This window comes from Mobula birostris, chromosome X (genome assembly GCF_030028105.1).
Source record: "Mobula birostris isolate sMobBir1 chromosome X, sMobBir1.hap1, whole genome shotgun sequence".
NCBI lineage: Eukaryota > Metazoa > Chordata > Chondrichthyes > Myliobatiformes > Myliobatidae > Mobula > Mobula birostris.
In genome coordinates this window covers 3,479,867-3,503,979 of record NC_092402.1, presented here as the reverse complement: position 1 = coordinate 3,503,979, position 24,113 = coordinate 3,479,867, and the positions used below count along the sequence as shown (strand labels likewise).

The 24,113-nt window shown below is 53.8% G+C and overlaps 2 protein-coding genes across 3 annotated transcripts in view; one reads left to right on the top strand and one right to left on the bottom strand.

Moving 5' to 3' along the window:
• The window catches only part of LOC140191751 (zinc finger protein Aiolos-like), a 309,305-nt gene extending 293,170 nt beyond the window's left edge, over positions 1 to 16,135 (bottom strand). Inside the window, exon 1 of one of the 2 annotated variants that reach the window (XM_072249457.1) lies at positions 15,939 to 16,135. The gene's annotated coding sequence lies outside the window, so the exon portion shown is untranslated. The remainder of the gene's footprint in view (positions 1 to 15,938) is intronic. The other variant, XM_072249458.1, reaches the window with a different exon arrangement.
• A 626-nt stretch (positions 16,136 to 16,761) lies between these two features.
• The window catches only part of LOC140191840 (zona pellucida-binding protein 2-like), a 131,044-nt gene continuing 123,692 nt past the window's right edge, over positions 16,762 to 24,113 (top strand). The window contains exon 1 of the mRNA XM_072249627.1: positions 16,762 to 16,818. The gene's annotated coding sequence lies outside the window, so the exon portion shown is untranslated. The remainder of the gene's footprint in view (positions 16,819 to 24,113) is intronic.

Below are 24,113 nucleotides of genomic sequence, written 5' to 3'. Positions count from 1 at the left end.
GCACACCATCCGCCTTCTTAACAACCCCGTCAGCTTGCGCGGCAACTTTGAGCGATTTATGGACGTGGACCCCAAGATCTCTCTGTTCCTCCGCAACGCTAGGAGTCCCGTCATTAACCCTGTATTCGACCTTCCAGAGCCAGTCACTTCACACTTTTCCAAATTTAACTCCATCTGCCACCTCTCAGCCCAGCTCTGCACCCTGTCCCCTTGTAAGCTACGACGCTCTCCTACACCACCCACAGCCCCGTCAACCCCCGTGTCATCCGCACACTTACTATTCCACCCTTCCACTTCCTCGTCCAAGTCACCTATCTCTGGCTATCCATCCCATGGGATGATGACGCTTCCTTTCAGCCAGTTAGTGGGGTGGTACCCCACTCCTCAAAAAGGAACAGCGTGTGCGTGTGCGTGAGTGGAGTTTCGGTGAGTAAGGGGTTGCACAGGTCCAGACCCACCCTCTGGACAGCCCCTCCCGGATCCAGCGGCACGGTGGGACAACGATTCCGGAGTCACCAAAATAGAGGCTGAAATGGCTAGCATGAGGGGGTATTATTTTAAAGGTGCTTGGAAGTAGGCACGGGGGGGGGGGGGGATTTCACGGGTAAGTTTTTCCCACACAGAGAGTGGTGGGTGCATGGAACGCCCTGCCAGCGAAGGTGGTAGAGGCAGATACAATAGGGTCTCTTACATGGAATAGAGGGCTATGCGGTAGAAAAATTCTAGGCAGTTTCTAGAGTAGGCTACACGGTCGGCACAACATTGTGGGCCGAAGGGCCTGTAATGGGCTGTAGATTTCGACGTTTCTGTGTTCTAAATGTGTAAGTTTGCTCTGCGACGGACAGGAAGGCTCTACAACAGGGAGTCAAAACTGACCAACACATCGCCGGCACCAGACGACCCACAATCAAGGACACAGATACAGGAAGCTGCCGGAAAAGGGGGCCGTGAAGGATCTCACCCACCCTGTCCACTCCCATCAGGGGGGAGGCTACGTAGCATCCACACCAGGACCACCAGACTCAGAAACAGTGACTGTCCCCAAGCACTGAGGCTGATCAACACCTCCACCCACTGACCCATCTCACCACACCCCCAATCACCACTACTTTATCACTTCCTGTCAGCGTCACCTCATGTACAGACACTCCTGTGCCCAGTGTCACTTTACGGACTTCTGTGTACATCAGCTGTCTTACGTATTTATATTTATCATATTTTATTATTATGTTCTTTATTGTGTTTCTTTTTGGTGCTGTATCTAATCCGGAGGAACAATTACTTCCCCTTCACACTTGTGTGCTGGAAATGACACCAAACACTCTTCAATCGTAAATAAAATGCATCATGTTTCAGCTCCATCTTGGTCACCAGCCTCTGCTGTATCCAGGACATCTTCAAGGACCAGTGCCTCAGGAAGGCAGCGTCCATCAGTACCGACCCCCAGCACCTAGGACGTGCCCTCTTCTCATTGCTACCATCAGGAGGGAGGTACAGGAGCCTGAAGACACACACTCAACGATTCAGGAACAGCTTCTTCCCCTCTGCCATCCAATTTCTGAATGGACATTGAACCCATGAACACTACCTCACTACTCTTTCATTTCTATTTTTCTACTACTTTTTACTATTTAATATATATATATATATTTCTACTGATAGATAGAGTGGATGTGGACAGGATGTTTCCTATAGCGGGGGAGTCTAGGACCAGAGGACACAGAGAGTGGATGTGGAGAGGATATTTCCTATAGTGGGGGAGTCTAGGACCAGAGGACACAGATAGAGTGGATGTGGAGAGGATGTTTCCTATAGTGGGGGAGTCTAGGACCAGAGGACACAGATAGAGTGGATGTGGGGAGGATGTTTCCTATAGTGGGGGAGTCTAGGACCAGAGGACACAGATAGAGTAGATGTGGGGAGGATGTTTCCTATAGTGGGGGAGTCTAGGACCAGAGGACACAGATAGAGTGGATGTGGAGAGGATGCTTCCTATAGTGGGGGGAGTCTAGGACCAGAGGACACAGATAGAGTGGATGTGGAGAGGATGTTTCCTATAGTGGGGGAGTCTAGGACCAGAGGGCACAGCCTCAGAATAGAAGGACATTCCTTTAGAACAGAGATGAAGAGGAATTTCTTTAGCCAGAGGGTGATGAATCTGTGGAATTTATTGCCACAAATAGCTGTGGAGGCCAAGTCACCGGGTATATTTAAAGCTGAGGTTGATAGGTGGTTGATTAGTCAGGGTGTCAAAGGTTACGGGGAGAAGGCAGGAGAATGGGGTCGAGAGGGACAATAAATCAGCCATGATGGAATGGCGGAGCAGACTTGATGGGCTGAATGGCCTAATTCTGTTCCTATGACTTAAGTCGCTTATGTAAACTTCCGAGTATATTTGATTCTGTTCCATTTCAGTTCAGTTAATGACAGCCCACGGACAAGGTTAACTGCTTGTCTAGACAGAAAAACATTTGAAAACAATGGATATCAGAATCAGGTTTGATATCACCAGCATACGTCATGAAATTTGTTAACTTTATAGCAGCAGAACAATGAAATACAGTACATGATAAATAAATATAGAGAAAATAACTTGAGTTACTTTGAGTATATATGAGTATGTCTATCAAATAGTTAAGCTCCCAGCCTTCACGTGTGCCAGTGGAACAGTGTCTACTGACAGGAGAAGGGGCAAAGGCGGTTACTAGTGCCTTAAAACCAGTCGCTTTGGGCAGATGGGGCTCGTCAGTTGTGGTTGGCAGCTCATCTAGAAGGAAAACTCTGATCTCAAACCTCCAGCTGCCTTGCGGCTGTACCCACTCATGGGGAAGGTTTCAGAAGTAAATCCTGAGGGAAAAATCCAGAGTTGGAGTCGCAAAGGCCATCCAACGTTGAGTTCGACACAGACGGGCAACTCCTGGTGCCAAACTGTACCGGTCTCTGCCGTTCCTTTGGGTCCATCAGCTGCGTGGAGAGGGGGAGCCTGCCACACGGGCAACAGCTCTCTCTCCATATCGTACGGCCCAGGCTCGTGTATCAAGACAGCTAGGATGCAATATCCACGGTCCACTCTGACACGCAGAGGCCCTCACATCAAACAGTTAGGTAGTGCAAAAACAGAAATTAAAAAATAGGTAGTGTTCATGGGTTCAACGTCCATTCAGAAATCGGATGGCAGAGGGGAAAGAAGCTTATCCTGATTTCTCAACTGTGTGCCTTCAGGCTCCTGTACCTCCTTCCTGATGGTAACAATGAGAAGAGGGCATGTCCTGGGTGGTGAGGGGGTCCTCAACGATGGACGCTGCCTTCCCAAGGCACCGCTCCTCGGAGATGTCCCGGATACTACGGACATGTATTCCACCCTAACATTGCTCCCCGGCACCCCACCGTTCGGTCACACAGCAAGCAGTGCGATTTGGAACAAGGACGGATTAAGTTTGTGAGCAAAGCTGACGGGAGACAGATTCAACGTGGGGGACAACAGAGCAGAGCCGTTTCGGAGTCATGAAAGATCAAAGTACTCTCAGTTCAGTCAAAGGTCTGAAACCGAGGAGCAGTCCCACAGGTTCAGAGTTCCAGTTACAGGGATCATCAAACCGGTGACGTGCACAAAAATACGCCGACCTACAAACAGTGGGCCACTTCGTCGGGGGCACAAACATCGAATCAGCCAATCATGTGGCAGCAACCCAATGCTTAAAAGCATGCAGACACGGTCAAGAGGTTCAGCTGTTGTTCAGCGGTAAACATCAGAATGGGGGATGAAATGTGATCTGAGTGATTTTGACCCGTGGAATGTGCTGGTGCCAGATGGGGAGGTTCGAGTATCTCAGAAACTGCTGGTCTCCTGGGATTTTCACACACAGCCGTCTCTAGAGTTTACAGAGAATGGTGAGAAAAACAAAAAAAACACATCCAGTGAGCGGCAGTTCTGTGGGTGGAAACGCCTTGTTAATGAGAGAGGTCAGAGGAGAATGGCCAGACTGGTTCAAGCTGACAGGGAGGTGACAGTAACTCAAATAACCACACGTTACGACAGTGATTTGCAGAAGAGTGTCTCTGAACAGCACAGCACTTCGAACCTTGAAGTGGATGGGCTACATCTCGGCTTCCACTGCTGTGGCCGGAGGCCGTGAGGGAAAGGGAGTGGCCAGGACTGTTTAACCCGGAGCAAAGGAGAGAGAGAGGTCGTGTTTGCTCGTTAGGTACTGTGTCACATGACACCATCATCATGCGCTGCATCGTATGACATCATCACGAGGTGCCACGCCGATAGGCGTGGGCGATCACGGGCTTCCCACCACCATGATTGCTCTTGGCGAATCTTTCAACAGAAGTGCATTACGATCGCCTTCTTCTGGGCAGTGTCTCTGCAAGACGGGTGACTCCCCCCCCCACCCCCAGTATCAATACCCTTCAGAGATGGTCTGCCTGGTGTCAGTGGTCGCACCACCAGGACTTGTGATTTGCAGCTGCTGCTCATACGACCGTCCTCGCCCGTGCTTCATGTGACCCCGATCGGGGGGCTAAGCAGGACCTACACCTTGCCCAAGGGTGACCCGCAGGCAAGCAAGGGGAAGGAGCACCCCACACCCCCTTTGGTAGAGACGTATCTTCACCCTGCCACCCAACAGAGGGCATAGATAAGGTGTCACAGGAGAGTTTAAAACTGACCGGGGAAGGATTTAAAGGGAACGCAAGGGGCACGTTTTCCCACACAGAGGGTGATAATCATATGGAATGAGCTGCCAGGGCTGGGTGGTACCTCAGACAGCGGTCCACACAACGTTGTCACTAAGATCGGGGTTCAAAGTAAATTTATCATCAAAGTACATCTACGTCCCCAAATACAACCCTGAGATTCATTTTTTTTTTTTTTTTTTTACGGCATACTGAACAATTCCACAATCAAATAATTACCATCACAGAGTCAATGGAAGACCGTGCCAACTCGGACGTTCAACCAAAGTGCCAAAGACAACAAACTGTGCCAATACAAAAGGAGGAAACAACAATAAACAACAAAACAATAAACAGTAAATATCGAGTACATGAGATGAAGAGTCCTTTGAAAGTGAGTCCATACATTGTTGGAACAGTTCAGTGACAAAGGTGAGTGAAGGGGAATGAAGTTATCTCCTCTGGTTCAAAAGCCTGATGGTTGAGGGGTAATAACTGTTCCTGAACCTGGTGGTGTGGGTCCTGAGGCTCCTGTACCTCCTTCCTGATGGTTGAGGGGTAATAACTGTCCCTGAACCTGGTGGTGTGGGAACTGAGGCTCCTGTACCTCCTTCCTGATGGTTGAGGGGTAATAACTGTCCCTGAACCTGGTGGTGTGGGAACTGAGGCTCCTGTACCTCCTTCCTGATGGTTGAGGGGGTAATAACTGTCCCTGAACCTGGTGGTGTGGGTCCTGAGGCTCCTGTACCTCTTTCCTGATGGTTGAGGGATAATAATTGTCCCTGAACCTGGCGGTGTGGGTCCTGAGGCTCCTGCATCTCCTTCCTGATGGTTGAGGGGTAATAACTGTTCCTGAACCTGGTGGTGTGGGTCCTGAGGCTCCTGTACCTCCTTCCTGATGGTTGAGGGGGTAATAACTGTTCCTGAACCTGGTGGTGTGGGTCCTGAGACTCCTGTACCTCCTTCCTGATGGTTGAGGGGTAATAACTGTTCCTGAACCTGGTGGTGGGTCCTGAGGTTCCTGTACCTCCTTCCTGATGGTTGAGGGGTAATAACTGCTCCTGAACCTGAAAAGCTTGATAACTATTACTAACTGTTCCCGGTAGCGAGCCCTGAGGCTCCCGTACCTCCTTTCTGATGGCACAGTGGGAAGAGAGCAGGGTTTCAATTCTCACTGTCCGTGGGAAGTTTGCACGATCTCCCCGTGACCGGGTGCTCCAGCTTCCGCCCTCATTTCATAGACGCGGGAGTGAGTTAAGTTGTGGGCCTCCTATCTTGGCACCAGAAGTGCGGCAACGCCTGCAGACAGCCCGGCTCAAACCTCACCGACTTGATTTGAAGCAAACTACACATTTCACCATTATATAAACTGCGGACAGAGTACATCCAGTCCTGGGTATTGTCACAGGAACGGCTTACAAGCATTGACGACTGGCGCCAAGGACATACTCATGAAAACGATACTAAGACTCAAGAGATTAAATCGGGAAGACCTGCTGTACTGACCTGCGCTGATACCAGAGGGCACAGCCTCGGAGTACAACGGCGTCCCTTTGGAACAGAGATGAAGAGGGATGTCTTTAGCCAGAGGGCGGTGAGCCGTTGTCACAGATAGCCGCGGAGGCCAAGTCGGTGGGTATAGTTAAAGCTAAGGTTGAATGGTCCTTGACGCGTCAGGGTGTCAAATGTTACGGGGAGAAGGCAGGAGAACGGGGTTGAGCGGGATAGTAAATCAGCCATGATGGAATGGCGGAGCAGACTCGATGGGCCGAGTGGCCTACTTCTGCTCCTATGTCTTATGGTCTATGCTGAACAAGACAGAGAAGAGATATAATTGATTTTAAAAACTGTTAGGAGCAGGTAAGGTGAAACTTATTTCCTTCGAAAGAGGAATGCCAACAAGGAGACAACCTTAAAATTACAGCAAGGCCATTCAGGAGCGATTTCAAGAAGTACTCCTTCACAAACGTTGATTCTCTGCAACGAAGACTGAAACGTCCAGGTGCATGCCGAGCAGGCCAGGTTGACAGTCACTCTCCATGGAGGCCGCGGGCCGGCGGTCGCTCTCCACGCAAGGACTGAGTTCGAGCCGTCGTTGTCCCCGATGCCGACGGGAGGATGTTTTCAAAATTCTGCGATTTATGTGATCATTGGTGTGGACTGTAGTTTATATTGCTCTCCTTCAGTTTCCTGTTTTCTTTCTTGTTGCCGATGGGGGGGGGGGCGGGGGTTTGAGGATTTGGAGTTTGGGGGTCTGATGTCCTTGATGCCTTGTTTGTCCAGGTGGGTGATATGTAAGTTTTTCTGTGAGGGAGGGGAGTTTGGGGGTCTCATGTCTTATTTATCCTGGTGGGTGATATGTTAGTTTTTGTGTGAGGGAGGGGTTAGGCATTTGGGGTCTGTTGCCCTTGATAGTCTTTTTCTGTGTGTGGGAGGGGGGCGGATCTGTTCGAGGGAGGGGGGTTGAGGGGTCTTGATGTTCCGTTTGCCGTTTTTTCTCCTTGTGGGCGATATGTTAGTTTTTTTTGTGAGGGAGAGGGTTGGGGGGGGGGGGTCTGACGTTCCAGCTGCCGTTTTCAGGGTGGGCGATCTGTTACTTTTTGTGCGAGGGAGGGGTTAGTGAGTCTGGGGTTTGCGAGTTTCTCTTTTAATTTTTTGTACAGTTGGGGGAGGGGTGCGAGGGGGTTGATGGCTTTTCTTTCAACGTCCTCCAAGTTTTTTTCCATACTCCATGACTATCTGGAGAAGGTGAATCTGAGAGTTGTATTCTGCGTACGCACTTTGTTAACAAAATGAGCCTTCCGAGTTCTCTTAGTTGGTAAGGAATTGGAAGCTCCATGGCTGGTGTTGGTAGGTTTTTGTTGGGTTTGCTCTGTATTGACGCTGCAAGTCCAACACCACCAGGACTACAAGTCATCTCTGAAGCTTCTTTCCTGTAGCTACCCAGCTTCTCAACAAAACTCGCTCAGGTGTCATAGCCTAACCGTCCCTGTTCCACATCTGCTCAATGGTCTTTCCTGATCTCCGTGTTCATAATGACTGCGTATGTTCACGTGTCGGGTGACTGGGTGGGGATACAATCCTACTGAAGGAGGTGTGAGGCGCTCCTTCCCTCCGCCAGCCTGCAGGTCACCCTTGGGCAAGGTGTGGCACCTGCTTAGCCCCCCTGATCAGGGTCAGGTGAAGCCATAGGACGGTCATATGAGCAGCCGGTGCAGATCACAAGTCCTGGTGATGCGACCACCGACGCCAGACAGACAATCTCTGAAGAGTATTGATAATGGCCGGGTGGGGGGGGAGAGGTCACCCATCTTGTAAAAGCCACTGCCCAGAAGGCGATGGCAAACCACTTCTGTAGAAAAGAGCAATCATAGTCACAGAAAGACCGATATCGCCCACGTCATACGACACATAACGAACAGGTTTAAGTTTGATTATTGACGTTAGTGCATGTGACCATTCTGTGGAACGCTGATTACTGGTGGCTGCTCGCACTGCTGTCCTGTAGATTGTCGGTTGTTACTGTGTTGTCTGTTACTGTATCGCCCTGTGTTTTTATGCCTGGCCCTGAACCGCAATCGGCTCTGGTTCACTTCACCTACTGGCGATGAAGTGCCCCTGGTTTCTATTTCTGACATTCCACGAGTTTTGTTGAGACAACGGGACTCAAGCTATCAAGAAGATATTTCACAGTAACATAGAAAACCTACAGCACAATACAGGCCCTTCGGCCCACAAAGCTGTGCTGAACATGTCCTTACCTTAGAACGACCTTGGCTTTACCCATACCCTCTATTTTTCTAAGCTCCATGTATTCATCCAGGAGTCTCTTGAAAGACCCTATCGTTTCTACCTCCACCACCACCACCGGCAGCCCATTCCACACACTCACCACTCTCTGAGTAAAAAACTTACCCCTGATATCTCCTCTGTACCTACTCCCAAGCACCTTAAAACTGTGCCCTCTCGTGCTAGCCACTTCAGCCCTGGGGAAAATCCTCTATCTACACGATCAATACCTCTCATCATCTTGTACACCTCTATCAGATCACCTGTCATCCTCCATCGCTCCAAGGAGAAAAGGCCGAGTTCACTCAACCTATTCTCATAAGGCATGCTCCCCAATCCAGGCAACAGCCTTGTAAATCTCCTCTGCACCCTTTCACGTTGGAGGACACTTTTCAGCTTGGACCCCATCCCATCACAGCGAGTCACTTGGGCAGAACCCGATCGCAGCTCTTCTACGTTGGAGAGCAGGTAAAATACCAAAAATCATCCTGAATGCAAACAAGAGTAAATCTGTAGGTGCTGGAAATCCAAAGCAGCACTCACACACACAAAATGCTGGAGGAACTCAGCAGGCCAGGCAACATCAATGGGAAATTCCAAGCTTCAATGGGCCGAAACAGCGACTGTTTTACTCTTTTCCATAGATGCTGCCCGACTTGCTGAGCTCCTTGTGTGTGTTGCATCAATCTGAGTATTCATTGGATAAGACGGTCCACATAAAATTCTTCAACAGGCAATTTGGGTATCAGAATCGGATTGAATATCGCCAGCGTGCATCGTGAAGTTTGTAGTGGTAAAATGCAACACACAGAAAAAGAGAAAAAGCTGAATTACTGTAAAGACATATATATAAAGAAAATAGTTACATAGTGCAAAAAAGGTGTGAGGTGTTCACGGGTTCAATGTCAATTCAGAAATCGGATGGTGGAGGGGAAGAAGCTGTTCCTGAATCGTTGAGTGTGTGTCTTCAGGCTTCTGTACCTCCTCCCTGATGGCAGAGGGGAAGAAGCTGTTCCTGAATCGTTGAGTGTGTGTCTTCAGGCTCCTGTACCTCCTCCCGGATGGCAGAGGGGAAGAAGCTGTTCCTGAATCGTTGAGTGTGTGTCTTCAGGCTCCTGTACCTCCTCCCTGATGGCAGAGGGGAAGGAGCTGTTCCTGAATCGTTGAGTGTATGTCTTCAGGCTCCTCTACCTCCTCCCTGATGGCAGAGGGGAAGAAGCTGTTCCTGAATCGTTGAGTGTGTGTCTTCAGGCTCCTGTACCTCCTCCCTGACGGCAGAGGGGAAGAAGCTGTTCCTGAATCGTTGAGTGTGTGTCTTCAGGCTCCTGTACCTCCTCCCTGATGGCAGAGGGGAAGAAGCTGTTCCTGAATCATTGAGTGTGTGTCTTCAGGCTCCTGTACCTCTTCCCTGATGGCAGAGGGGAAGGAGCTGTTCCTGAATCGTTGAGTGTATGTCTTCAGGCTCCTGTACCTCCTCCCTGATGGCAGAGGGGAAGAAGCTGTTCCTGAATCGTTGAGTGTGTGTCTTCAGGCTCCTGTACCTCCTCCCTGATGGCAGAGGGGAAGAAGCTGTTCCTGAATCGTTGAGTGTGTGTCTTCAGGCTCCTGTACCTCCTCCCTGATGGCAGAGGGGAAGAAGCTGTTCCTGAATCGTTGAGTGTATGTCTTCAGGCTCCTCTACCTCCTCCCTGATGGCAGAGGGGAAGAAGCTGTTCCTGAATCGTTGAGTGTATGTCTTCAGGCTCTTCTACCTCCTCCCTGACGGCAGAGGGGAAGAAGCTGTTCCTGAATCGTTGAGTGTGTGTCTTCAGGCTCCTGTACCTCCTCCCTGATGGCAGAGGGGAAGAAGCTGTTCCTGAATCATTGAGTGTGTGTCTTCAGGATCCTGTACCTCCTCCTCGATGGCAGCAATGAGAACAGGGCATGACTTGGGTGGTGGGGGGTCTTTCATGATGGACGCCGCCTTTCTGAGGCACTGCTCCTTGAAGATGTCCTGGGCACTAGGAAGGTTAGCGCCCGTGATGGAGCTGAGTATTTTTGCAACTCTCTGCAGCTTAGTTCGATCCACCACGCTCCCCCCGCCCCACCCAGTAACAGACGGGATAATTATTTATTCAGAGGTATAGTCCTGGGTAGGGCTCGAAACTGCAACCGGTGATGAGGCTCTGATTGGGGACTTTCAGAGCTTTGGGGAAAGTGGAGTTACCCCTTAGTCGTTCATTGCTCCCAGGGCCGCTCTGACCTGGAACGATAGCACCTGCAAGCGCTCCTGCTCAGGATACGAGCGAAAGCCAACGGCAGATCCGGCAGGTTCAGTAACTGAACTTATGACGGAGAAGGCGGATGAGCTAGGACCTCAAATGTCAACGACTATAGTACAGGCGGATGAACATTTGGGAAGAGAAATGGCGATTTCTTTTGTTCGCCCGGCGGTAGGCAATAGCGAAACACTGTTGCTAGATACTAGGTTTCCTAGAATCTATTTGCTAAGAAAATTCTGAAGATGCTTTGCTCGGTCGGGTTGATTCTGGTCAGCAGGGGATCCCCGACCGTCATCAAGCTACTGCTCATAAAATTCAAGTAACACGAAAGAAAATTGTTGCCACTTGGAATGTGAGAACCCTATATCAAGCAGGAAGATTGGACAATATGATAAATGAAATGGAAAGACTAAAGATTAACATCATGGGAATTAGCGAAGTTCGTTGGATAGGTGCTGGAACATTTCAGAATAGAAATAAAACACTAGTTTATTCTTGTGGAACATCCCATACTAATGGAGTAGGAATTCTTATGGATGAAAACATGGCAAAAAGTGTTTTAGGACATTGGGCAATATCAGAAAAAATGCTTCTTGTTAGATTCAGAGGACAGCCATTTGATTTAGTAATTATACAGGTATATGCACCAACAACAGATGGAACAAATGAGGATATAGATAAGTTCTATGAAGAGCTTGAACAAGCAAAGAATGGATGCAAATCTCAAGATATTGTTATTGTCATGGGAGATCTAAATGCTAAAGTAGGACAAGGTGCTGGTGGAAATACCAAAGGAAAATTTTGACAAGGGGAAATGAAAGAGGTGAGAAATGGGTAGAACAGTGCAAGATGAATAATCAGGTCATTATGAATACCTACTTTAAAAACCACGCAAGACGCTTGTGAACCTGGAAAAGTCCAGGTGATAACACTAGAAATCAAATTGACTTTATTACTATAAACCAAAGATTTAGAAACTCAGTGACTCAATGCAAAACATATCCAGGTGCAGACTGTAATAGTGACCATAACCCAGTAGTACGTCATGTAAAAGTAAAACTTAAAAAACTAAAGAAGCAAAAACCTGAACAATCCCTTGAGTACTCACAATTAATTAAAGAAAACTTTTAAGACAAAAATTTACAATTGAAGTAAGAAATAGATTTCAAAGTCTAGAAATAGAACCTGTTGAAGATGATAGCAATCATATAGAAATGAAATTTAACTCTCTAAAGGATGCCTTGGTAGAATCAGCAAAGTCAGTGATGCCTAAAAAAGAAAAAAGCACAAAGAATAAATGGATGACAGATGAAATCAAAAATCTAATGGAAGAAAGGAGACGGAAGAAAGCAAATCCTATAGAATACAAGTCCTTAGATAAAGAAGTTAAAAGCTTATGTCAAAAAGCCAAAGAAGAATGGTTAAACCAGGAATATGAGCAAATAGAAAGAATCCCTATTACTGATCCAAAAAGGCCACATCAACAAATCGAGAATATCACTGGTAAAAAGCTCCTCTGTTCTTCAGGTGGATGTTTGAAAGCAAAGGACGGTACCATTATCATGGAAAAAGATGAGATTATGAACAGATGGACTGAGTATATTCAGGAATTGTTTGAAGACAATCGAGGTGAAAAACCAGAAATTAAGAAAAACATTGAAGGTCCAAGTATTTTAAAATCTGAAGTTCGAAATGCAGTAAATAAGATGAAGAAAGGAAAGGCAGCAGGTCCTGATGAACTAGTAATAGAACAAATTATTGCTCTTGAAGATTATGGAATTGAAAAACTTACTGATTTACTCAATGACATTTATGAGACCGGAATAATACCAGAAGAGATGAAAAAAAAATCAGTATTTTTCACCCTTCCTAAGAAAGCTGGAGCAATAGAATGTGAATTACATAGGACCGTAAGTTTAATGAGTCATATCACCAAGATACTTCTAATAATTTTGCTGACAAGAGCTAAAAGTAAGATACAAGCTGAAATAGGTAAAGAACAATGTGGTTTTGTGAAAGACAAAGGTACAAGAAACGCAATATTGATGTTAAGGATACTATCAGAATGAGCTATTCAAGTGCAAAGAGATTTGTTTGTTTTATCGACTACACAAAAGCATTTGATAAAGTGAAGCACAATAAGTTATTTGAAATATTACAAGAAACTCTAGATCTAGATTCGAAAGACCTCCGCCTAGTCAGAAATTTGTACTGGGAACAAACTGCCGCTGTAAGAATAGATGGAGAAGTGAGTCAGTTTACGAAAATCAAGAGAGGCGTTAGACAAGGGTGTGTTTTCTCCCCTGATTTATTTAATGTGTACAGTGAAACAATATTACAAAAAATAAGAGACATCTTGGGAATCAAAGTTGGCGGGGAAAACATCAATAATTTCAGATATGCGGATGACATTGTGTTAATTGCAAGTACGGAGGAAGAACTACAAAACTTAATTGATATAGTTGTTGAAGAAAGTGCGAAAATGGGTCTACCAATTGCAAAAAGGCAGAATGTATGGTGATATCCAAAAAGAAGGAGAATCCTATCTGCAGGCTGAGAATAAACGGGGAAGACATAAAACAAGTACAGAACTTTTGTTACTTAGGAAGCTGGGTGACATCAAATGGCAGGTGCGACATGGGCATCAAAAGAAGAATAGGGATGGCAAAAGACACCTTTACGAGAATGAAGAGTATACTGACCAACACTAAACTAGACATGACAACCCGCCTCAGAGTACTGAAATGTTACGTTTATCCAGTTATGATTTATGACTCAGAATGTTGGACAGTATCTAGTAACATGATGAAACGAATTGAAGCAGCAGAGATGTGGTTTTTGAGGAGGATGTAAAGAATATCAGGGACGAAATGAATATCTAACGAGGATGTCATGAACAGAGCAAGGCACAAAAAGAGAGAAATGATGTACCAGATCATGAAAAGGCAACATGACTTCATTGGACGTGTGATTGGGAAAGAGGAGTTAGAATGCACGGTAATTATGGGAAAGATTGAAGGGAAGAAAGCAAGAGGAAGACGAAGACAAATGATGATGGAGACAGCAGCCAGAGAACTGGAAATGAATAACAATGAATTGATCCACTTGACCCGAAACAGGAGTGTGTGGGCCATGGCAGTCAAAGCTCAAACTGGGCATGGCACCTGATGATGATGATACAGTCCTTCTTGCCCCACAAACCAGGTTTAACCCTAAACCTGACCCCGGGGCCATCTCCAGCGACCTGCTAACCTGCTAACCGGGACGTCTTTGGGTTGCGTTCCACAGGGAAGGACGTAGGGACACCCCTCACAGAGGGGGCCGGGATTTGAGCCCCGAGATCCGGAACGCCCCGGGCTGCAATAACTCCGCGCTAACCGCTAGGCAACGGCGGTGCCCTCTGTTGGGGAACATGACGGTTTTTTTTGGGGGGGGGTCGCTCAGGCTAAAGGTTGCGGCTGTGAAGACCATCTTGGACCCCTGTACGGCGCGGCAGTGGGTGGCAATTGAAATGGCTGCCCCCTGCCCCTGGGTCCAGCGCCTCCTGTGGACAAGGGGCTGTACCAATGAGGTCCAGGAGGGTCCGTGCAGAGAGCCGTTCCATTCCGGTCCAATCTACAACCCCCAGGGATCATGTCTGATCTCTGTCCAAGCCACCAACCCAATCCTACAGTGCAAATTGTTTTATAAATCTGTTCAAAGGATAGCAGGACCGAGTCCATGATGAATAGTGCTCGCTCCATTCCATAAGACGCAGGGACAGAATTGGGGCATTCGGCCCATCGAGTCTGTTCCCCCACTATCCCTCTCAACCCCATTCTCCTGCCTTCTCCCCGTAACCTTTGACGCTCTGACTAGTCATGAACCTGTCAACCTCCGCTTTAAATGTGACTTGGCCTCCAGAGCCGTCCGTGGCAATGAATTCCACAGATTCACCTCCCTCTGGCGAAAAGAAATTCCTCCTCATTCAAAGAGGATGCGACTTCGGGCATCGGGCCGGATGAAAAACGGGTTTACGAGCAGGGGAGGGGGAATCCTTATAAAATAACTAACGCTTTACATTAGAAACGGGGGGGGGGGGAAACAGTCTTTACTCCGTAGGGCAAAACACTTCCTATTAACGAAGGGCGCTTGCGATCTCACCATCAAATCCACAACTGCGTTTCGCGTGATCGCGGACACGCTGCAACCTGCTCTATTTTCTGTCCCATTTCAGGTTCCTTCCCCCCCCCCCCCAAATTCTTGCCGGGGAATGAGGTTAAAAAGTCAACCCAGGTCCGTTTCTGGCATCGGCCAGAATACTAACTCAAGACCACACCGTCAGAATGCAAAGACGACGGGACCTCCACAGCGTGAGCCCACCGCGATCGAGAGGGGAACCTGTAACGTGAAGTGTCCCCCACCTCCGCCAACGCTGGGTGACCCCCGCATTTGCCCTTCTATCGCCGAAATCTAGCAATTCGGTACTCATTTAATCTGGGCTTCCGGAGGAAGCTGGCTTTACAAAATATACTCTTCCAAAGATTGTTGCCTAATTTCCCAGCACGGCTCAAATCCATCGGAATATCTATGAACGGGAGCCTTGACGCGCTCTAGCCCATCCACAAACATTAGACGCACCAACTCGACAGAACCGTTGCAATCAGGCGGCTCTTTTTAAGAAAGCAAACACCTCACCACGCCGCAAGTGCGTTACAACATCCTCAGATAAAGATAAACAAGCATTCGAAAATATCATCCTTTTTTTTTTTGTTTCGGATGTCACGTACGACCTTCGCCACCCGAAACCTTTCCATCCCATATCCTCGCAACGCCTAACCGCACACCCGAACCGGGGCAGAAGGTGTCTGCAGTTCGGAGCCCACCACCTCCCCCCCCCCCCAGATTATCAAAGGACGAATCGAGGGGGCTCTCCATCGACACCCCCGAACCGGCCGCGATTTGTCGCCGAAGCCTCGAGCAACCTCAAACAGGTTCACGTCCCGGGACCTTAAGGCGGAACTTCTAATCAAGTTCGACAAAAGAAACCCCGAGACGGAGCAAATAGCAACCGGCTGATCACTCCACCCCACCACCACACCCCGCTACTCTACTCCAACATTTTCCTTTTGGAAATTCCATCCAAGGTTATTCCCAGCCCCAATGCACCCTGTGGACCAGCCGCCACCCCTGCCCCGGGATGCCCCCCGACCCGGGTCGCCCTCTCACCTGCTCTGCCGCCGGCTCCACGTGGTTTGCCGCTCCCGTCGCTTGCGTTGCACAATCTCCGTTTCACATGGAAACACTCAACACGCCGGCGCGCCCGGCGGGAGAATCCATCCACGCACGCCCCGTGACGTCAGCGCGTCGCTGGGATCACCCTTGCGTCAAGACGCCGAGTCAGGGATGCGGCGGCGCGTGAGGCTGCCGGGGTGGGGCAGGAGGGGAGCGCAACAGCCGCGTGACGTCAGCCCGTCACCTGACACCCCGGAGACCAGGCCGACCGAATTTAAAAAAAAGGGCGGGAGAATGGACGGCTTCGAAACAAAAGCCCAACCTCCCCTCAGATATAAATATAACAGAAGCAAAACATTCTCGCCCCTGTCGGAATTAAATTCCGGCACTAGGGCTGACCTCAGAGGCCAGCTCGCGCAGTGTGGGCGCCGAGCACCTCAACGCTCATAACCCACTAGCTCACCACGCCCAGCACACGCCGTCGGACCTGAGGCAATTCCGGCGGAAGCGCATGCGCGCCGGCGCTCCGTTCCGGCAACACGCGTGCGCCGTGGCGACTTGGGCGCTCGCTCCCACTCTTCATTCCCGACCGGACGCATGCGCCATTGCTCTCTGGGCCGTTTCCCTCCCGCCACAATCCCGGACGGGCGCATGCGCTTAGGATTCCGTCGCGCGCTCCCGCCAAAATCCCAGATACCAAAATGCGCTTCAGCTTCCCGTTCCGCCAACTCGGCTAGGCGCATGCTCCAATGCTCCCGCTCCCGTCTCAATCCCGGATGGGCGCATGCGCCTTGACTTTACGCTATTCCCGAACCGGACCCTCGGAGACTACAGCGACGCGCAGGCGCGGCACTGTGTCGCCGCGCGCCGGCCGGTTGGTTGGTTGGTGGGTCGGTCGGTCGCGGTGCGCGCGCGGGGGCGGCCTGCTCGCTTCGGGGCTCGGCCGACCGATGGGTAGCAGCGCGGCCGGCGGGCAGCCGCTCCGGCTGGCCGGGCTGGCCGTCCTTCTCTGCGTCGTGCCCGGTGAGGCGCCGCTCGACGCCTCGACCTTCCGCCAACGCGGTGTTTCCCGTCACCTTCCCCCCCACCCCTTCACCATCCCCCCTCACCCCCCATCACCACCTCGCCCCCTCCCCTTCACCATCCCCCCTCCCCCCTTCACCATCCCCCCTCACCCCCAATCCCCCCTCCCTCCCCCCCTCCCATCCCCCCTCCCTCCCCCCCTCCCTCCCCCCTCCCTCCCCCCCTCCCTCCCCCCTCCCATCCCCCCTCCCTCCCCCCTCCCACCCCCCCTCCCATCCCCCCTCCCCCCCCCCTCCCATCCCCCCTCCCTCCCCCTCACATCTCCCCTCCCTCCCCCTCCCATCCCCCCTCCCCCTCCCATCCTATCTCCCCCCTCACCCCTTCACCATCCCCCCTCACCCCCCATCCCCCCCTCGCCCTCTCCCCTTCACCATCCCCCCTCACCCCTCCCATCCCATCTCCCCCCTCACTCCTTCACAATACCCCCTCCCCCTCCCATCCCATCTCCCCCCTCACCCCTTCACCATCCCCCCTCACCCCTTCACCATCCCCCCTCCCCCTCCCATCCCATCTCCCCCCTCACCCCTTCACCATACCCCCTCCCCCTCCCATCCCATCTCCCCCCTCACCCCTTCACCATCCCCTCCCTCCCCTCCCATCCCCCCTCCCTCCCACCTCCCATCCCCCCTCCCTCCCACCTCCCATCCCCCCTCCCTCTCCCATCCCATCCCCCTCCACCCCTTCACTATACCCCCTCCCCCTGCCCCTCCCCCTCCCATCCCATACCCCCCTCCCCCCTTCGCCATCCCCCCTCCCCCTCCCATCCCCTCTCCCATCCCCCCTCCCTCTCCCATCCCCCTCTCCCCTCACCATACCACCCTCCCCCTCCCCCTCCCCCTCCCCTCCCATCACCATTCCCCCTCCCCCTCCCCCCCCCTCCCCCTCCCCCTCCCATCCCATCCCCCCCCTCCCCCTCCCCCTCCCCTCTCCCCCTCCCCCTCCCCTCCCTCCCACCTCCCCCTCCCCCCCCTCCCCCCTCCCCCCTCCCCTCCCACTCCCCCCCTCACCCCTCACCATCCCCCCTCACCCTCCCATCCCCCACCCTCCCCCCACCACTCCCTCCCATCCCCCCTCCCTCCCCCTCCCATCCCCCCTCCCTCCCCCTCCCATCCCCCCTCCCTCCCCCTCCCATCCCCCCTCCCATCCCCCCTCCCATCCCCCCTCCCTCCCCCCCCCCTCCCCCTCCCTCCCCCTCCCTCCCCCCTCCCTCCCCCTCCCATCCCTCCCCCTCCCCCCCCCTCCCTCCCCCCTCCCATCCCTCCCTCCCCACCCTCCATCCCTCCCTCCCCCTCCCTCCCATCCCTCCCTCCCTCTCCCTTCCCCCCTCCCTCTCCCTTCCCCCTCCCCTCCTCCACTCCCATCACCCCCTCACCCCCACCCTCACCCCTCACCCCTCACCCCCCTACCCCATACCCCCTCCCCCTCCATCCCATCACCCCCTCCCCTCTTATCCATTTCCCCCTCCCCCTCTTATCCCATTTCCCCCTCACCCCTTCACCCATCCCCCCCTCACCCCTTCACCATCCCCCCTCACCCCTCCCATCCCACTCCCCCCTCACCCCTTCACCATACCCCCTCCCCCTCCCATCTCCACCTCACCCCTTCACCATCCCCCTCACCCCTACACCATCCCCCCTCACCCCTCCACCATCCCCCCCTCACCCCTCCCATCCCATCTCCCCCCTCACCCCTTCACCATACCCCCTCCCCCTCCCATCCCATCTCCCCCTCACCCCTTCACCATACCCCTCACCCCTTCACCATCCCCCCTCCCATCCCATCTCCCCCTCACCTCTTCACCATCCCCCCTCACCCCTCCCATCCCATCTCCCCCCTCACCCCTTCATACCCCCTCCCCCCTCCCATCCCATCTCCCCCTTCACCATTGACCCTCACCCCTCCCATCCCATCTCTCCCCTCACACCTTCACCATCCCCCCTCACCCCTCCCATCCCATCTCCCCTCTCAACCCTTCACCATACCCCCTCCCCCCTCCCATCCCATCTCCCCCTTCACCATCCCCCCTCACCCCTCCCATCCCATCTCCCCCCTCACCCCTTCATACCCCCTCCCCCCTCCCATCCCATCTCCCCTTCACCATTGCCCCTCCCCCCTCCCATCCCATCTCCCCTTCACCATTGCCCCTCACCCCTCCCATCCCATCTCTCCCCTCACACCTTCACCATCCCCCCTCACCCCTCCCATCCCATCTCCCCCCTCACCCCTTCACCATACCCCCTCCCCCCTCACCCCTCCCATCCCATCTCCCTCCTCACCCTTCACCATACCCCCTCCCCCTCCCCCCTCCCATCCCACTCTCCCCCTCCCCCTCCCCCTCCCATCCCATCTCCCCCCTCCCCCTCCCCCTCCCATCCCATCTCCCCCCTCCCCCTCCCCCTCCCCCTCCCATCCCATCTCCCCCTCCCCCTCCCCCCTCCCCCTCCCCCTCCCCCTCCCATCCCATCTCCCCCGTCACCCCTTCACCATCCCCCCCTCACCCCTCCCATCCCATCTCCCCCCCTCACCCTTCACAATACCCCTCCCCCTCCCATCCCATCTCCCCACTCACCCCTTCACCATACCCCCTCCCCCCTCCCCCTCCCATCGCATCTCCCCCCTCACCCCTTCACCATCCCCCCGCACCCCTTCACCATCCCCCCTCACCCCTCCCATCCCATCTCCCCCTTCACCCCTCCCATCCCATCTCCCCCTTCACCCCTTCACCATACCCCTCCCCCTCCCATCCCATCTCCCCCTCCCCCCTCCCTCCCCCTCCCATCCCCCCTCCCCCTCCCATCCCCCCTCCCTACCCCTCTCATCCCCCCTCACCCCTCCCATCCCATTTCCCCCTCACCCTTCACCATACCCCCCTCCCCCCTCCCATCCCATCTCCCCCCTCACCATCCCCCCTCACCCCTTCACCATCCCCCATCACCCCTCCCATCCCATCTCCCCCCTCACCCCTCACCATACCCCCTCCCCCCTCCCCCCTCCCCCTCCCCCCTCCCCCTCCCCCTCCCCCCTCCCCCTCCCATCCCATCTCCCCCCTCACCCCTTCACCATACCCCCCTCCCCCTCCCATCCCATCTCCCCCCTCACCCCTTCACCATCCCCTCCCTCCCCCTCCCATCCCACCTCCCATCCCCCTCCCATCCCATCTCCACCCTCCCCCTCCCATCCCATTTCCCCCCTCAACCCTTCACCCATCCCCCCTCTCACCCCTTCACCATCCCCCCTCACCCCTCCCCCCCTCACCCCTCCCATCCCATCTCACCCCTCCCATCCCATCTCACCCCTCCCATCCCATCTCACCCCTCCCATCCCATCTCACCCCTCACCCCTCCCATCCCATCTCCCCCCTCACCCCTTCACCATACCCCCTCCCCCTCCCATCTCCCCCACCCCTTCACCATTCCCCCTCACCCTCCACCATCCTCCCTCACCCCTCCCATCCCATCTCCCCCCTCACCCCTTCACCATACCCCCTCCCCCTCCCATCCCATCTCCCCCCTCACCCCTTCACCATACCCCCTCACCCCTTCACCATCCCCCTCCCCCTCCCATCCCATCTCCCCCTCATCTCTTCACCATCCCCCTCACCCCCTCCCATCCCATCTCCCCCCTCACCACTTCACCATACCCCCTCCCCCCCTCCCATCCCATCTCCCCCTTCACCATTGCCCTCACCCCTCCCATCCCATCTCTCCCCTCACCCCTTCACCATCCCCCCTCACCCCTTCACCATCCCCCCTCACCCCTCCCATCCCATCTCGCCCCTCACCCCTTCACCATACCCCCTCCCCCTCCCATCCCATCTCCCCCCTCCCCCTCCCATCCCATCTCCCCCCTCCCATCCCATCTCCCCCTCCCCTTCCCATCCCATCTCCCCCTCCCATCCCTCCCTCCCCCTCCCATTCCATCTCCCCCCAAACCGCTTCACCATCCCCCCTCCCCCTCCCATCCCATCTCTCCCCAAACCCCTTCACCATCCCCCCCCTCACCCCTCCCATCTCTCCCCAAAACCCATCACCTTCCCCCCCGGTTGTAAACCCCCTCACCCCTCCCATCCCATCTCTCCCCAAACCCTTTCACCATCCCCCCTCACCCCTCTCATCCCATCTCTTCCCAAACCCCTTCACCTTCTCCCTTCACCCCTCCCATCCCATCTCTTCCCAAACCCCTTCACCATCCCCCATCACCCCTCCCATCCCATCTCTTCCCAAACCCCTTCACCATCCCCCCTCACCCCTCCCATCCCATCTCTCCCCAAACCCCATCACCATCCCCCCTCACCCCTCCCATCCTATCTCTCCCCAAACCCCTTCACCAACCCCCTCACCCCTCCCATCCCATCTCTCCCCAAACCCCATCACCTTCCCCCCTTAACCCCTTCCATCCCATCTCTCCCCAAACCCCTTCACCAACCCCCTCACCCCTCCCATCCCATCTCTCCCCAAACCCCATCACCTTCCCCCCTTACCCCTTCCATCCCATCTCTCCCCAAACCCCTTCAACTTCCCCCCTCACCCCTCCCATCCCATCTCTTCCCAAACCCCTTCACCTTCCCCCCACACTCCTCCCATCCCATCTCACCCCAAAGCTCTTCACCTTCCCCCCACCCCTCCCATCCCATCTCGACCCAAACCTCTTCACCTTCCCCTCTCACCCCTCCCATCCCATCTCTCCCCAAGCCCCTTCAGCTTCCCCCCAGTTTCCAAACCCCCTCACCTCTCCCATCCCATCTCACCCCAAACCCCTTCACCATCCCCCCTCACCCCTCCCATCCCATCTCTCCCCAAACTCCTTCACCATCCCCCCTCACCCCTCCCATCCCATCTCTCCCCAAACCCCTTCACCATCCCCCCTCACCCTCCCATCCCATCTCTCCCCAAACCCCATCACCTTCCCCCTGGTTCCAAACCCCCTCACCCCTCCCATCCCATCTTCTCCCAAACCCCTTCACCATTCCCCTCACGCCTCCCATCCCATCTCTCCCCAAACCCCTTCACCTTCCCCCTGGTTCCAAACCCCCTCACCACTCCTTTCCCATCTCTCCCCAAACCCCTTCACCATCCCCCCTCACCCCTCCCATCCATCTCCCTTCAAACCCCTTCACCATCCCCCTGGTTCCAAACCCCCTCACCACTCCTTTCCCATATCTCCCCAAACTCCTTCACCATCCCCCCTCAACCCCTCCCATCCCATCTCTCCCCAAACCCCTTGCCCATCCCCCCTCACCCCTCCCATCCCATCTCTCTCCAAACCCCATTACCTTCCCCCTGGTTCTAAACCCACCACCCCTCCCATCCCATCTCTCCCCAATCACCATCACCTTCCCGCTGGTTCCAAACCCCCTCACCCCTCCCATCCCATCTCTCCCCAAACCCCATCACCTTCCCCCCACCCCTTCCATCCCATCTCTCCCAAACCCCTTCACCTTCCCCCCCACCCCTCCCATCCCATCTCTCCCCAAACCCCTTCACCATCCCCCCCTCATCCTTCCCATCCCATCTCTTGCCTCCATCCCATCTCTCACCAAACCCCTTCACCTTCCCCCCTCACCCCTCCCATCCCATCTCTCCCCAAACCCCTTCACCTTTCCCCCCTCACCCCTCCCATCCCATCTCTCCCCAAACCCCTTCACCCTTCCCCCCAACTCCTCCCATCCCATCTCTCCCCAAACCCCTTCACCATCCCCCACACCCTCCCATCCCATCTCTCCCCAAACTCCTTCACCAACCCCCCCTCACCCCTCCCATCCCATCTCTCCCCAAACTCCTTCACCATCCCCCCTCACCCCTCCCATCCCATCTCTCCCCAAACCCCTTCACCATTCCCCTCACGCCTCCCATCCCATCTCTCCCAAACCCCTTCACCTTCCCCCCGGTTCCAAACCCCCTCACCACTCCTTTCCCATCTCTCCCCAAACTCCTTCACCTTCCCCCCTCACCCCTCCCATCCCATCTCTCCCCAAACCCCTTCACCATCCCCCTCACCCCTCCCATCTCTCCCCAAACCCCTTCACCTTCCCCCCTCACCCCTCTCATCCCATCTCTTCCCAAACCCCTTCACCTTCTCCCTTCACCCCTCCCATCCCACCTCTCCCCAAACCCCTTCACCTTCCCCCCTTGGTTCCAAACCCCCACACCCCTCCCATCCCATCTCTCCCCAAACCCCCCATTTCCTGTCACCTCCCCACGTCCACATCCAGTTCTCCCCATTCATGCAAACTTCACCCCTCCCATCCCATCTCCATAACCCTGATTTCCTGTCACCTCCCACATCCACATCCAGTTCCCCCGCATTCACACAAACCTCACCGCTCCCATCCCATCTCCCTGCACACCCCCATTTCCTATCACCTCCCCCTCTATCTCCCCACTCTCTCCACCCCCTCTCCCCCTTTCTCCTCTCTCTCCCCCTTTCTCCTCTCTCTCCCCCTTTCATGTTCTTTATGAATTAAATGGATGAGGAAGTGGAGGGATGGCTTAGTAGGTTTGCTGAAGGTTGGGGGTATTGTGGATAGTGTGGAGGGCTGTCAGAGGTTACCGTGGGACATCGATAGGATGCAAAACTGGGCTGAGAAGTGGCAGATGGAGTTCAACACAGATAAGTGTGATGTGGTTCATTTTGGTAGGTCAAATATGATGACAGAATATAGTATTAATGGTAAGACTTCTGGCAATTTCCCCCTGGGGTCAATAAAGTATGGACTATGGCAGTGTGGAGGATCAGAGGGATCTTGAGGTCTGAGTCCATAGGACACTCAAAGCTGCTACGCAGGTTGTCTCTGTGGTTAAGATGGCTTACGGTGCATTGGCCTTCATCAATCGTGGAATTGAGTTTAGGAGCTGAGAGGTAATGTTACAGCTATATAGGACCTGGTCAGACCCCACTTGGAGTACTGTGCTCAGTTCTGGTCGCCTCATTACAGGAAGGATGTGGAAACCACAGAAAGGGTGCAGAGGAGATTTACAAGGATGTTGTCTGGATTGGAGAACATTGCCTTATGAGAATAGGTTGAGTGAACTCGGTCTTTTCTCCTTAGAGCGACGGAGGATGAGAGGTGATTTGATAGAGGTGTAC